The sequence below is a fragment of the Maylandia zebra genome, linkage group LG18 (genome assembly GCF_041146795.1).
Source record: "Maylandia zebra isolate NMK-2024a linkage group LG18, Mzebra_GT3a, whole genome shotgun sequence".
NCBI lineage: Eukaryota > Metazoa > Chordata > Actinopteri > Cichliformes > Cichlidae > Maylandia > Maylandia zebra.
The window spans coordinates 6628485-6641718 of record NC_135184.1 but is presented as its reverse complement, the minus strand read 5'-3'; the positions used below and the strand labels follow the sequence as shown (position 1 = coordinate 6641718).

General features: G+C 39.0%; 1 long non-coding RNA gene across 3 annotated transcripts in view; it reads right to left on the bottom strand.

The window, feature by feature from the left end:
- The window catches only part of LOC101486930 (uncharacterized), a 217470-nt gene that overhangs the window by 44350 nt on the left and 159886 nt on the right, over positions 1 to 13234 (bottom strand). For 2 of the 3 annotated variants that reach the window (XR_013094202.1, XR_013094203.1), the window contains exon 4: positions 11109 to 11243. The exons of the other annotated variant lie outside the window; for it this stretch is intronic. This is a non-coding gene — a long non-coding RNA (uncharacterized LOC101486930). The remainder of the gene's footprint in view (positions 1 to 11108; positions 11244 to 13234) is intronic. 3 annotated transcript variants of the gene reach the window in all.

The following is a 13234-nucleotide window of genomic DNA, read 5'->3' as shown; positions in this document are numbered from 1 at the left end:
CCAGTAATGAACCAGATCATTGACAAGTTAAACCATGAGTGTATTATCCACAATTAAAGATAAAGAAATAAATCATAGTGCAAATGATTAGACAGAAAATAGCTTATCTTATTGCCTGATGAAGCAAGGTTATTATACTACTATACTTTTCTACTACTACTAAAATAAACTAAAACTACTTAAATAAAGCTAAAAAAAATCTAATATATAGAATATGTATATTAAAATGGTTGGCTTTGTCAACAAAACATGCATAAGGACACACTAATTCATATTTTTATTCAGATTTGGATGACTTTTTCACAAAAACACATTACATAATAATAATAATAATAATAATAATAACAACAAAGAAATGCTAAATAAAAACTAATAAAAACTAGACAGAATCTACAAAATTGGGAGCAACTAAATTAACACAAGCAAGCCCTAACAGAAATTTAAATGAAGTAAACAAAATGTTAAAGTATAATGCTCCTATGAGTTCATTTTACTCTCACCTAAACAGTAAAGGAGCCTAGTTTCTTGCTAATGCTTTATCCAGTCAGACGTCTAAATTGTGGATTTATTTTATAATAAACAAGTGTGCATGAGTTAATGAAAGACAGATCGCTCTGCTGAAGACATTAAACAGAAGGAGAAATGATAGGATCTGTAACTATAAATTTTCTCAGCCTTAGAAGGAAGCACTTTATGGTGATTCGTTTTACAGACCAGGAGCTGGAGGCTCCATTATCACCTTCCTGGATTAAGCTGTGACTGCTGACAGGCACATAGGGTGAATAAATGTCAGAGCACAGGGCTACTTTGCGGGTCAGATTTAGGCATCACAAAATGCTGAATGTAAAGATTTAGATTTATGAGCAAAGGCCACAAAAGCAGATGACTGATTTATGATCAAATTGCCATATTGCAATATGTGGAGGTGATTGCCAAAATCAAATTAATAACTTTATTTTCTGCTTTGCAAAACATGCAGCACAGATTCAGCTATACCATGATCACACTCTGATCTTACTTTGCTGCAGCAGTCTCATGCATCTCAATGCACACTTGAAAACAATATTTGTAAGACTTTTTTGATATGCTCATAATGCTGGTTTTGGTATATTAATAATTACAATTTCATATCATCATGATTTCATATAGTATAGATCCTGAATATATAAAAGCAGTCTACAGATTGTGTTTCTTCTGACACATGGCAGCAGGTTATGTAGTGTGGAGTTGTGACTTTATAGTAGGGGGATTTGTTTAAAGTCAGCAGTAACATTGCCGGATAAACACACATAAGAAAAAAATATCCCTTACAAAAACAGCACCTGTATTACATCCTATTCATAACCACACATACAAGGCGTCAACGAGCACGCAGGGATGAAACTGTTACTGAAAGAAGTTCAGACTTGAATTATGGTTCTTTAATTTGTTACTGTTCAAAGGTGCAATACGTCAAAGAAAAAGCGCAAGGAGTTTTAAAAATCATAACGTCTCCCATAAATGCTGGGTACACATAGAAAAATGACAATTTTACTTTTCCTGGATGGCCACTGACTAAACCGTCGTCCTTCCTCAGGACAAGGTCAGTCCTAACCTCCTGTAATTATTCTGTGCATAATTAAAGTACTTGGATTATTTTTACATGGCCGTGGGACAAAAGTCTTACGATAACATCATGAACTCATCTGAAAACAAAAACCAGAGATCTCAGTTTGATTTCTTTCAGGAAAGCCGTGGTGGGTTAGAAGTTCGGAACGCAAGAGTTTATCTGTGGGGTAAATTTGCAGGCTAGGAAGAGAGGGGGACCACATTTATTTAGAATGAATAAACAAAAATTTACTTTATCAGTGTGTATATACAGATTAAATTTTCCATGACAGCCTCTGCACCCGTTGTGACCCCTTTACCACAGGTTAACATTTTGAGGAGAAGCTTCTCTTCCTGGCTGTAGCAAACTCTGTTGTCCACGCCAACCATGTAGCAAAGGCAAACAAACACCACATGGGAGCCATTTAAGAGGCACAACCAAGCAAAATGAGTCTTTAATAACACTCTGCGGAGGGCCTTGTAATTGCAAGTGAGTGGAACATTTTCTAATTATAATCACTCACAGGCACACTCACTCACAGGCACACACTCATTTCTTGCGCCTTGTGTAGCCTAGCATGCCCTGTTAGCCAGTAGCTAGCTGTGCGGCTAAAACCACATGAGATGTTGGAGATTGCAGGCTGGCAGGGTTTGTTGTGCTCCGGTTGGGTTTTGGGTCAAGGTTGGTTAGCTGAGTAAACACTATGTGAAGTGGGCAGAACGAGTGTGCTGTGAGATTCAAAACAAAATCAAGCAAAGTACAAATTTTCCTTATGTTTGGCACAAGTTTGAAGTTGTGTTGTTTCTGGTTAGCAATTAGAGGATGTGACTGTCGACATAATTATAACTTCCTAATTGCAACTGGCGAGTTCCAAGTTGGATTCCAGATTGGAAAACAAAATTTTACTTTCTTTTTATTGGCATATTTCCTACCAGGAATTCCAATAAGATGTTTGTTTTTATGTAATTCTACCACAAGTACATATGATGATTAAACTGGTTGAGCTTGCAAAGTTAAGGCTGGAAAAAGCATCAAAATAGCAATATGGGTTGGGTTTTTTAACATGCTCAGAAAGAGTTTGGAAGTAGATATTTAAACAGGGGGTTTTAACCCTGTTAAAGGACTTCATTCCTCTGGATGTCTCTGTTGAGAGGTTTAACCTCTGCTGTAAAATCTGAGAAAATATTCATTGACATTGTCTGCAGTCATCCAGCACTACATCTGTTTTCTGAGCGCACAACAGTTTTTAGTTTTTTCCTCCACTGACTGTTGTGTCGCCTTTGTATCTGCTGCTCCACCACACAACAGCTTGAACCTGTCACTGTGAACTGAAAGCACATTCAGTGACCTTAAACCCATAGATCAATGTGCATTTTATCAGTAGCAGCTCTATTGACCTGGTGACTGAGAGCAGCAGTCTTCTTGTCTCAGGCAGAGTTCCAGTGGCTGATCTGCTCTGACCTCTTTGTCATCACAGTACTGCTGTAATTAACAACCAGTATGTAGGAGAGTAAATGGATGGAAATCAAAACACTAATCTTATAAGCTTAGCGCCAAACGCAACAGCACCTCTGGGCTTACTTCTATTTGCCTTCATTTTGGATGACACACAGTTTGTGCTTTTATTATGGCAACAGATCTTTAGTGCTTAAAAATACCACAGCCCCAGTTTCTAAAGCCAGCGAGGACTTTTTCCTCAGCGGACTGTTTGTGAGGCAGTTATCGCTGGGGTTATTCGTAGTGTCGAAAGATTAATCACACACTAGCGGTACTTTTAAGGAAACTACTTTTTAAAATTGTTGTCACTGCTTTCTTCTGTTTCAGCAAAGCTTAAGAATCGAAGAAAACTCCTAAAATCAAGAAAAGAAAAACTTAACTTTGCTTTTACTGGGAGTAGTCATCCCTCTAGCTCATTCACATGAAGTGGAATTGCTATAACAGAAATTAGGGAAGTTGCAAGGCAGACATAGCAGAACATTCTTTGGACCCAGACCTTCGAGTCCACTTGTTACGTGATATCAGACAGCATGACAACCCAAGCTGAACCTTTCTCCTTTATCAATAGCTCTCCTTGACGAGGACTGTGAGCAGAGCTGTAGCTGTTGAGTTTTGCATACACATACACGCTTGCACAATGTGAGTTTGAAGGAAGATTGTATTTATTTATGTTTGTCAAATACTTTTTAATTGAAAGTCCAGATGTCAATAGAACAAGAGTCCATTTACCTAACTTATTTAAAAGTTAGACACAGCTAATATTTCACGTGTTACATATTCTTTTTTGAAACCAGCAGAAATACTATTCTTGTTTGTATTATGTGTATTATTGTTTAGGAAGGCTGTTACGGATACTGTAAATAATGCATATCCAGTATCCAAATGCATACATTAGTTGAGATTAATTGTAAGATTCACACAATGTATAAACACCAGCTGTAATTGTGGCTTTGAATCTTAGTGGCACTTTTTAGCCAAGGCAAGTAATGTGAATCTGTTTTGTAGCAGGCATATCAAACAGAAAAGGTGAAAGAAAACGAAAGGTTTCGAAAACATACACAAATTTGGACGGGAATACATTTTACTCGCACTCACTGAGCTGCCTCTTGATATCTTTAGCATCTGCTAGATTCTGTGCTTCAGTGAGAAGGTCAGCTGGAAGAGAATGTGTGTTTCTCTATGGGAGTGTGTGATGAATAGCATTTGGCTGTCACCCAAGCCAGACAGCCAGTGTGCTCTCTCCGAACCTCCAGACAGTTGTTAACATACAGCCCACCTGAGACCCCGGGCTCATAAATTAGAACCATTTAGCCGAGCTGTCTATCCACCTATCCAAACAGAAGCTGACAGACTTGGTCTTTCTTTCTTTGGAAATTGCTATGAGGTGATCATGATTCAATACTTCCTCAGCAAAATTTACCCCAATTTTCATAACTGTATTTGTGATGCTCTCATTTGCACTGCATGGAGGGACAAAGTCTTACAATCTTTTCCCATTCTTTTACTTATAAATGTATTTTGCAGTACATCACATATTTATTGTTTGAATGTGGTGAAGAGTTCAGAGAATTAATTTCTGTTATTTAAAACATTGTTTCATGTTGTATTGTTTTATGTTATGTTGGGGGTGATCGTGGCTCAAGAGTTGGGAGTTCGCCTTGTAATCGGAAAGTTGCCGGTTCGAGCCCCAGCTTGGAAAGTCTCTGTCGTTGTGTCCTTGGGCAAGACACTTCACCCGTTGCCTACTGGTGGTGGTCAGAGGGCCCGGTGGCGCCAGTGTCCGGCAGCCTCGCCTCTGTCAGTGCACCCCAGGGTGGCTGTGGCTACAATGTAGCTTACCATCACCAGTGTGTGGATGACTGGTTGTGTAAAGCGCTTTGGGGTCCTTAGGGACTAAGTAAAGCGCTATACAAATACAGGCCATTTATATGTTACATTGCATATAAATCAGCTTTAGGTAAAGAAATCCTGTTTTTCAGCTGCTTTGCTGCACTTTTGTGAAGACTTTATCAGCCAAAGATCTGTTCTGTTTGTGAGTGATTTGTAAGTTTTGTTAGATTAACCTGACAGATAGAAAAGCACGGTTGCAGCTTACTGGCCATGCCTGTAGGATAGGAAGCTACCTACAGGTGATATCTATAGGAATAAAAACAACCAATGATGCCCATTTAATGGAGTCACTGTATTTAAAATGGATGGCAGGAAAGTTTTACTGTTCTTCCAGCACCCACAGCCACACAGTAGTCATTGGTGAACACCACAGCAAATATCTACTCTAACAGTGATTTACTGCTGTGCTAAACCAGATATGTTCTTGTGCTAGTTGCAGTCAGGGAAATGTGATGTCTGCATGTGAAAAGTCACATTTGACCCATCAGTCTTGATGTATATAAATATTAAAACTGAGTCTCATCCTAAAAACTCTTTTGCTTGTTTAATGGAGTGCCATCCAAGAACACTGTGTGCCATTACTGTTTAAATATAAGAATGGAACCATTTGCAAAGTAGATAAAATAGAGATGGACCAGTCTAATTGTGTTATAATGACAGTGATGAATTTGGAATTGCAAATTTGTATTTAAACCAATGACTGTAGAAAACAGTCATTGGTTTAAACTTGACTTACAATCACACTGTGTTTGGCTTTTATTAGAAAACCGATCAAATGAAATATACAATACATCTCATAAAATATGGCCAACCGACTTATACCTTGTGAGGTATGCTATAGAATTCATTCATATAGTTTATTCTCACTGCACAAGGTTTTATCTTAGAGCATGGTCTGTTAGGGCAGCACGCTGGTTGCCATGATTATCTTACAGCAAAGAGCTCTTGGGTTTGAATCCACCATCTGCCTGGGGCTTGTCTGTGTGGAGTTTGCATGTCTCCACATGTCTGTGTGGGTACTCGGGCTTCCTCCCAGAGTAGATTAATTGATCATTATAAATTGCTCATGAATGTGAATGCAAGTAGTTGTCTTTCTTTCTGTGATAGCCCTGTGACAGACTGGTCCTGCCTCTCACCTTATGGTACCCGGGATAGGCTGTGAGCCTGAATTGGATAAGTAGAGGAGAATGCATGGATGGATATAGTATTGAGGGAGATTAGAGCAGTTTAGGGTCTACCTTGTTATGTTTCTCTGCTGCCCTCTAATGGTGTTAATATGTGAAGCAAGAGTTTTCCTTTAAGTAAATCAGTCAGTCAGTCATTCAGTCATTCAGTCTGTCTGTTGTGCCACTTGATCTATTGAAATCACAAAAAATATATAGGAACATGAAGCATTTGTTGCAACAGATTTAACAAATAACAACTTGTTATTTGTGTATTGTGATTGCACCCCTGCCAGGACTGTCGTTCTCAGCACTGTCAATGCAGTTCTGAAACACAGATTTCTCATAACACAGACTCACCTGTGCAGAAGACACTGAAAATGCCACAAACATTTCACATATGTCAGAACAGACAAAATCACGAATTAAAACCTGTCTTATTTAACACACAGATACCAAATGGCATACTACTTTTATCAAAATCTTACTGACTTACAGTTACAGTACTGAAAAGAATATTTGATAAAGCGTACAATGATTTCAGACACAAAAATGAAATATGTAAGGATTTATATAATACTTCACATAGTGTTTTTACTGAAACTGGGAACTGGGAGAAACAAAATGATTCATGTGAAACTTTGGTCTTCTACTTCTTTTTTTGACTGCTCCCTTTAGGGGTCGCCAAAGTGAATCATCTGCCTCCATCTTGCCCTCCTCTCCCTCTGCATGTGTTCCTTCACTACATCCATAAATCTTCTTTGTGGCCTTCCTCTTTTCTTCCTGTCTGTTGTGTCAGTATATCCTTTATCCTCAGGTCCTCCAAGGTATGGAGGCCTATCTCCCCCCACCACTTCCTCTACCAGTGGCAGACGCCCTCAGACATCGGTGCATTGGTGGTTCTTTGTGTCCGGGGTGGGCGTCCAGGTACACACTGGCTCACTCCTTGGTGGCTGCTTGTCGGGGCCTGGAGCCTGGGGCTCGCTCGGGCCACTTCGGGGGTGGGGTGCCCTCGGCCTCTCGGCCTGGGGCTCGGTCACTCTGGCACAGCTGGCTGCCGGCGGAGCTCACGGGCACGTCACTGCAACTCCCCCTGGCTTCTGCTCCGAGGCTGCTGAGTGAGCCCTCATCTGGGACTCTCCTCAGCTCTTTCTGGGACAGTGGCGCGGCTGCCCCTCTGTTGGTCTTCCTTGGTCTCTTGTGTTCTGAGGGCCTCTGAATGTCTGGAGTCTTGATCTCCTCCATACCTGCTTCATGCCCTGGAGGACGGGGCAGTGGCCCCCCCACACCCTCTAGCAGATCATTACATGAAGGAACCTTTTAAATACAAGCGCGTTCATGCTCACAGGTGTACACACGGGTGCTCACACACACAAACTACACCCTTTTTGGCTCCTACCTCAAATCACACTGTGCGCTGTCGATCTTACGTGCTGCACAATAATGTTTAGTATTTACTGTTACATTCACATAGATCATCGTGATGTTGTTTATTATGTTGCCCTTTTTTCTTCTTCTTCTTGTTTTCTCTTTTTTCTTTCTCAACAGGTGATCCAGGTGATTGATATATGTATTTTTTGTTTTTTGTTTTTTGCCCTTTATCCCCGTCCCTCTTCCCCGCTGTTTTTCTTTCCCTCTTTCTTTTCCCCAGTCAAGTCTGTCCCGTATTTAGCAAGTGAAAATAAAATAAACAATAAAAGGTGAATCAAATAGACCAATACGGCAAGGCTGGGATGGTCCATTTGGTAAAGTAAATCCGTTGGGCATCTTTCTTCGCCTTTAGACAATAATTCTGATGGCAAAAGAGCAAAAGAAAAAAAAAGTCTATCCTTTATTCTTACTCTGCACATATCTAAACCTTCTCTTTGTCTTTCTATCTTTGTCTCCAAACCGTCTGTCCCTCTGATGTGCTTATTTTGAATTTTGTCCATACTGGTCACACCCATCTTAGGATCTTAAACTCTGTAAAACCAGCTTGGCCTTCTTTCTTTTTGTTAGTGTCCAAACCATTAATCATAGCAGGCCTCACTACCTTCCTGTACACCTTCCCTTTTCGTCATACTGATATCCTCAGTCGCATATTTCTCATGAATGTGAATCAGAAAAAAATATATATACCGCATATACTTGTGTTTAAATAGCACTGGCATGAGATGCACATGTGCCACAAGACTGAGAGTATGGGTTTCTATTTGTTTAACTAAACCTCATTAAATATAACTGTAATGCCTACATGAGCTTGTTGTTGTGTTACAAAAACCCCTTTACTTAAAGTGCTATCCTTGTGCTCCTTGCTTGCATTTTTATATTATCTAAAACCTACTTTTACATTACATCAGCTAATCTTATTCTTATTTAGGTAAACCAAACAACAGGTAAACCTCTCAAATAATAATGCTGGGACGTCACTGTAAAGCACAACATCCACCAGGAGGGGGTGCTACAACACAAAACATTTTCTTGTTTCTGTGACCGTGCCGTGTTTATGAAACTGTTATGACTTAAACACATCCACAGACTCTACTGTGAGTACAGCTGAGGCTTCTGAAATATGCTCCAACCCCCAAATTACAAAACCTCAAAATAGTGTTCCAGGGAACATTTCTGCCACATACATTTATTTTAAGTGCATAATAACATTTGCATTGCATAACTCATGGCTGGACCGCCATCCAACCTCAAGACTTTTAGTGAAAGAGTTTCTTTCCTGCCTAGATACACAAAAGAAGGGGCTGGATGTTTACAACACATGCAAATATATTTGAATAATCGTCTTTGTTTTTTACTCAAGAGTGACAAAATATTATTGTTATTATAAAAATAACATTTAAACCTGCATTCAAAGGAATTCCAGTGTAAAAAAGAATCCGTCCTTTCTTCCTGGCATCTTTTATAAGTTCATAAAGCTGCTCAGCGATGGAAATATGTGGATAGCAGTTTCCATAATGAACACCACCATTTCCACTGCCTCTAGCTCCAATATAATTTAATAGCCGTTGTGGTAATTGAGCAAGTCTGTTAGGTGTTATGTGTTAATGTGTCTTAATTACAGAACCGACTCACGGGGCTTTCTCTGTGTGGCACGGACTAAAAGGTAGTCTGATATAAAAAGAAAAAGCTCAGAGACATTAAAAGGATAAGTCCACACGTTTTAATAAATTCATATTAATGATTTCATTATTCAGAGCAGATTGGACTAATATTCTGGTCTGGAACCATTTTAGCATAGAAAACAAATGGATTTGGAGCTAATGTTTTCATAATGAACAAGACTTTTTCTTCCCTCCCTGTCTCGTACAAGCTCAATCTAGTTTGCAATATCTTTCAGACAAGCTGAAGTGTGGAATAGATTTATGCCCACAAAAGGCTGATAAAGTCCTTATCTGTGATTAAAATTCACTCTGCTCTCATCGTTAATATGCTTATTAGATTTTTTTTTCTTCCTTTTATTTGATGGAGAGATTATTGCCATTTGTGTAGTGGTGGCATTGTGCCTTGTTCCGCTGAAGCGCCGCTGGTATCGTCACACCATCGACTCCAAAAGTCTCCACCCAGCATGAAGTTTAAACGTGGTTGCCGGTTTGCGAAGCTGAAACTTTCAGAGCTCCTTTATGTGTCACAGAGATCAGAAAAGTGTGTTGGGCCTTTGAAGGAAAGTAGGTGGAAAAGACATACATTTCTGACCTTTAAAGGAAACACTTCATTGACCTATGAAGGAGTGTGTAGTTTCTCTCCGCAAACCTATGACAATCATTTTGGCTGGGCCTTTCAGATCTGACCTTTTTCAACCTTTCATACTGAGGTTTTTGATTGTTAGTTGAAACCAGTTGGCCTCATGGTTATGGAGATGGATTGGACTGGATCACAAAGGTTACATAACAAAAATCCAGCAGCTGTTCCATCGTACTGTAGACAAAAATGGGTGTCGTGTTTCTGCTACTTATCTTAGTCCAAATCATGGGGGGCAGCAGTCTAACAATGATTTTCTTAATAAGTCAAAATTTCTGATTTCCGAGTCAGAATTTAAACCTGAGTTTGGTTGGAGCAACCCCAAGTTAACAATCCAAGATGGTGGCAGTGAACACTAAACACTATTTATGTCAAAATTCTAATCTGTAATGCCAATATTGTGTATTTATGACTCACTAAAAAAATTAATTTACAGAGTCCTGACCATGCTATATCTATGAGTGTGCTGCAGCTGTGTTTTTAAGTGCAAAAAATGAATATTATGCTGTTTTGCTAGGGATATCTGAATGGCTCTACCTCTCTAAAGAACCAAAACAAACCTTGTTTTTCTCTAATGCGCTAATTTGGGACTGATATCACTTCCAAGTTTCAACATCCAAGCACCAAGGTAAAGGGGGGAGGTTCCTTTTGACATGGAGCAGCAGTGACTCTACTGTGAGTCCCTCTTCACTGACTGAGTTCCTCCCCCAATCCTTAAGAGAGAGCCATTCTAGGAATCTCATTTCTGCCACTTCAGTTCAATTCAATTTTATTTATACAGTGCCAAATCACAACAACAGTCGCCTCAAGTTGCTTTATATTGTAAGGTAGACCCTACAATAATACATATAGAGAAAACCCAACAATCATATCACCCCCTATGTACAAGCACTTTGGCGACAGTAGAAGGAAAAACTTCCTTTTAACAAGAAGAAACCTCCGGCAGAACCAGTTGGTTCCATCTGCCATGATCAGTTGGGGAGAGAGAAGGAAGACGGGATTGTATTTGCCATCTCATTTCTTTGGTCCGTACCTACAACTCATGACCATAAGTGAGAGTAACAATACAGATTGACTGGTAAATTGACAGCTTTACTTTTATACTCGCTCTTCACAATAACAGACTACACCATACTGTGTGCCATCAGCTCTACTCTTCACTTACAAGATTAAGATACTTAAATTCCTGCACCTGGGGTAGAAAGTAAATTGTTTATGATAAAAAAAATGGGCTCTCCAACCTTTTTTTGTAGCTGAGAACTATGGATTCATACTTGAAGGTGCTAATTCCCGTCCCAGCTCCTTCAGACTCCGCTGCAAACTGCCCTAGTGCGAGCTGGAGGTCAAGGCTCGATGAATCAACAGAACCACATCATCTGTAAAAAGCAGAAACAAAATCTAAGATCATGAATCCCATACCTCTTTTCTGTGCCTTGAAATATTTCCATAAATGATGCAAACAGAAAAAGTTTGCTTCTTGCTGCTTTATTTCTTCTTTTGCTTGGACTTTGAAAAGAGCTACAAACAGATGCATTTAACACAAACTACTGTATTACAGCCTTATATGTGGCATGTAAAGCTTTCAATGACGTGGATATACAATGTATATATAAAATATATATGCAATACAACTACACACCACACTGTCTCACTGACTCACATACATTTATTAAGTCACAACATATTATTCCTGCTATGACACTCCCAAATATGCTGCTAGTATTCAAAAGCCAACATTTAAAGAGTCCTTAAACATAAGCTTGTATAGCATTTTCTATAGTTCTGTGCTTTACAGGTAGCTGACAAAGTAAGACTGTAGAACTTTAAGCAGTAAAACAATAGGGGACTAATGAACAGAAAAGCTATGCAGAAGGAGGACAATAAAATCTAAAATCATAAAATAGACACAGGACAATAAAAACATTTTAAATCAAAACAATAAATGTAAAAACCTCCATTAACTGGAGCGAGGAGCTAATCAGAAGTTAAGTGAAAACACAGCATTTTTCACTTTATTTTACTGCTGTTTGAATAATTTCAGCATTTTTGAATACCATTCATTATTTTTTAACTGTAAATCTAATACTTTTTTACATGGTAGATGTAGAACAAGACATTTTTAAACTAAAACACTTTCCCCGACTCTCAAAAGTTACTCTTCTCAAGCAGACAATGGCAACACAAGAATTGTTTGAAGACTAATTTAATCCAGCGTGCTTGTCTTCAGTGTTTTCCGACTCCTGATTTTTGACTTGCTGACTTTCCACTTAGCAACTCACACATCCTCTGGAGTGTTATGTTACTAAAAGGAGCAAGTACAATTTAGTGTACTATTTAAGTATCCATTTGCTGATGAGTTATAATTAGTTATCACTTGGGGCTTCAAGATATAATTAGTGCATGTATTTATTGAAAAACGGGTGCTTTAATTGTGCATTGTGACAATGCATTCATGCATTGGGCACACTGCAGTCCTGTCATTCAATCAGATATAGACCCTCTGCTTCAGCCTTTCTTTCTCCTCATCACTGCATGCTGATTTTCATTTCAGTGCTCACAGCAGGTGCCAAGGAACCAACTCCCGACTTAATGTCGGGCTCATTTCCCAGGTCAAGACTTTATTGATTGATATAGAGTACAATTACATAACCTGCTATGCATATCCCCCCACCAGTTATTAGTATAATTTCCTTTATTACGCCCTCTATGAACTCTGAGGCAAAGTAACGGGCCACAGGCTCGGTCTGCCTCTTTCACCTGACTGCTGAGTTTTATAGTACTGACCTATGATTTCAAGGTGTCACAGCTGCCAGAATAGTTTAACTGTGACAATTACACGATTTGAAATGACAGTCTTTTGTACTTCTTATGTCTTGCTGCCAGTCTTGTCACAGCTTGCCAGATAAGATAAGCTCTGTGATGAGAAGTAATAATATCAGATCAATATGTTCTGTACCTAATGTTCTCCACAGAGCAGGAATCTTCAAGCATGTTCTTTTTTCTGCTATCAAGTAAAAATATCTGCTGTCATAGTGGAATAATCATATTTATGTTCGGGTTTGGACACTTTGGAAAAGGCTTTCCATTTCTCTCTGAGATGATCAAAACAGATCAGATAGGTTGGCATTAAACCAATTACAGCGGTGCTTCTGTAGTGCTGTCATCATACTTTAATTTGGGTTAAAATCACATCACTGGCATTTTTCTGACGCTGTCGGTAGAAAAGAAACACATATTCAGACATTTCTTGAGTACATTTTTTACCCTTACAGAATCCTGGGGAAATTTTTGCCGTTATGTTTTTGGTTTTTTTTCGTGCTATTTTGGCTTTGCTGAATGAATATAGCTCATATTTGCCAGAGGATTA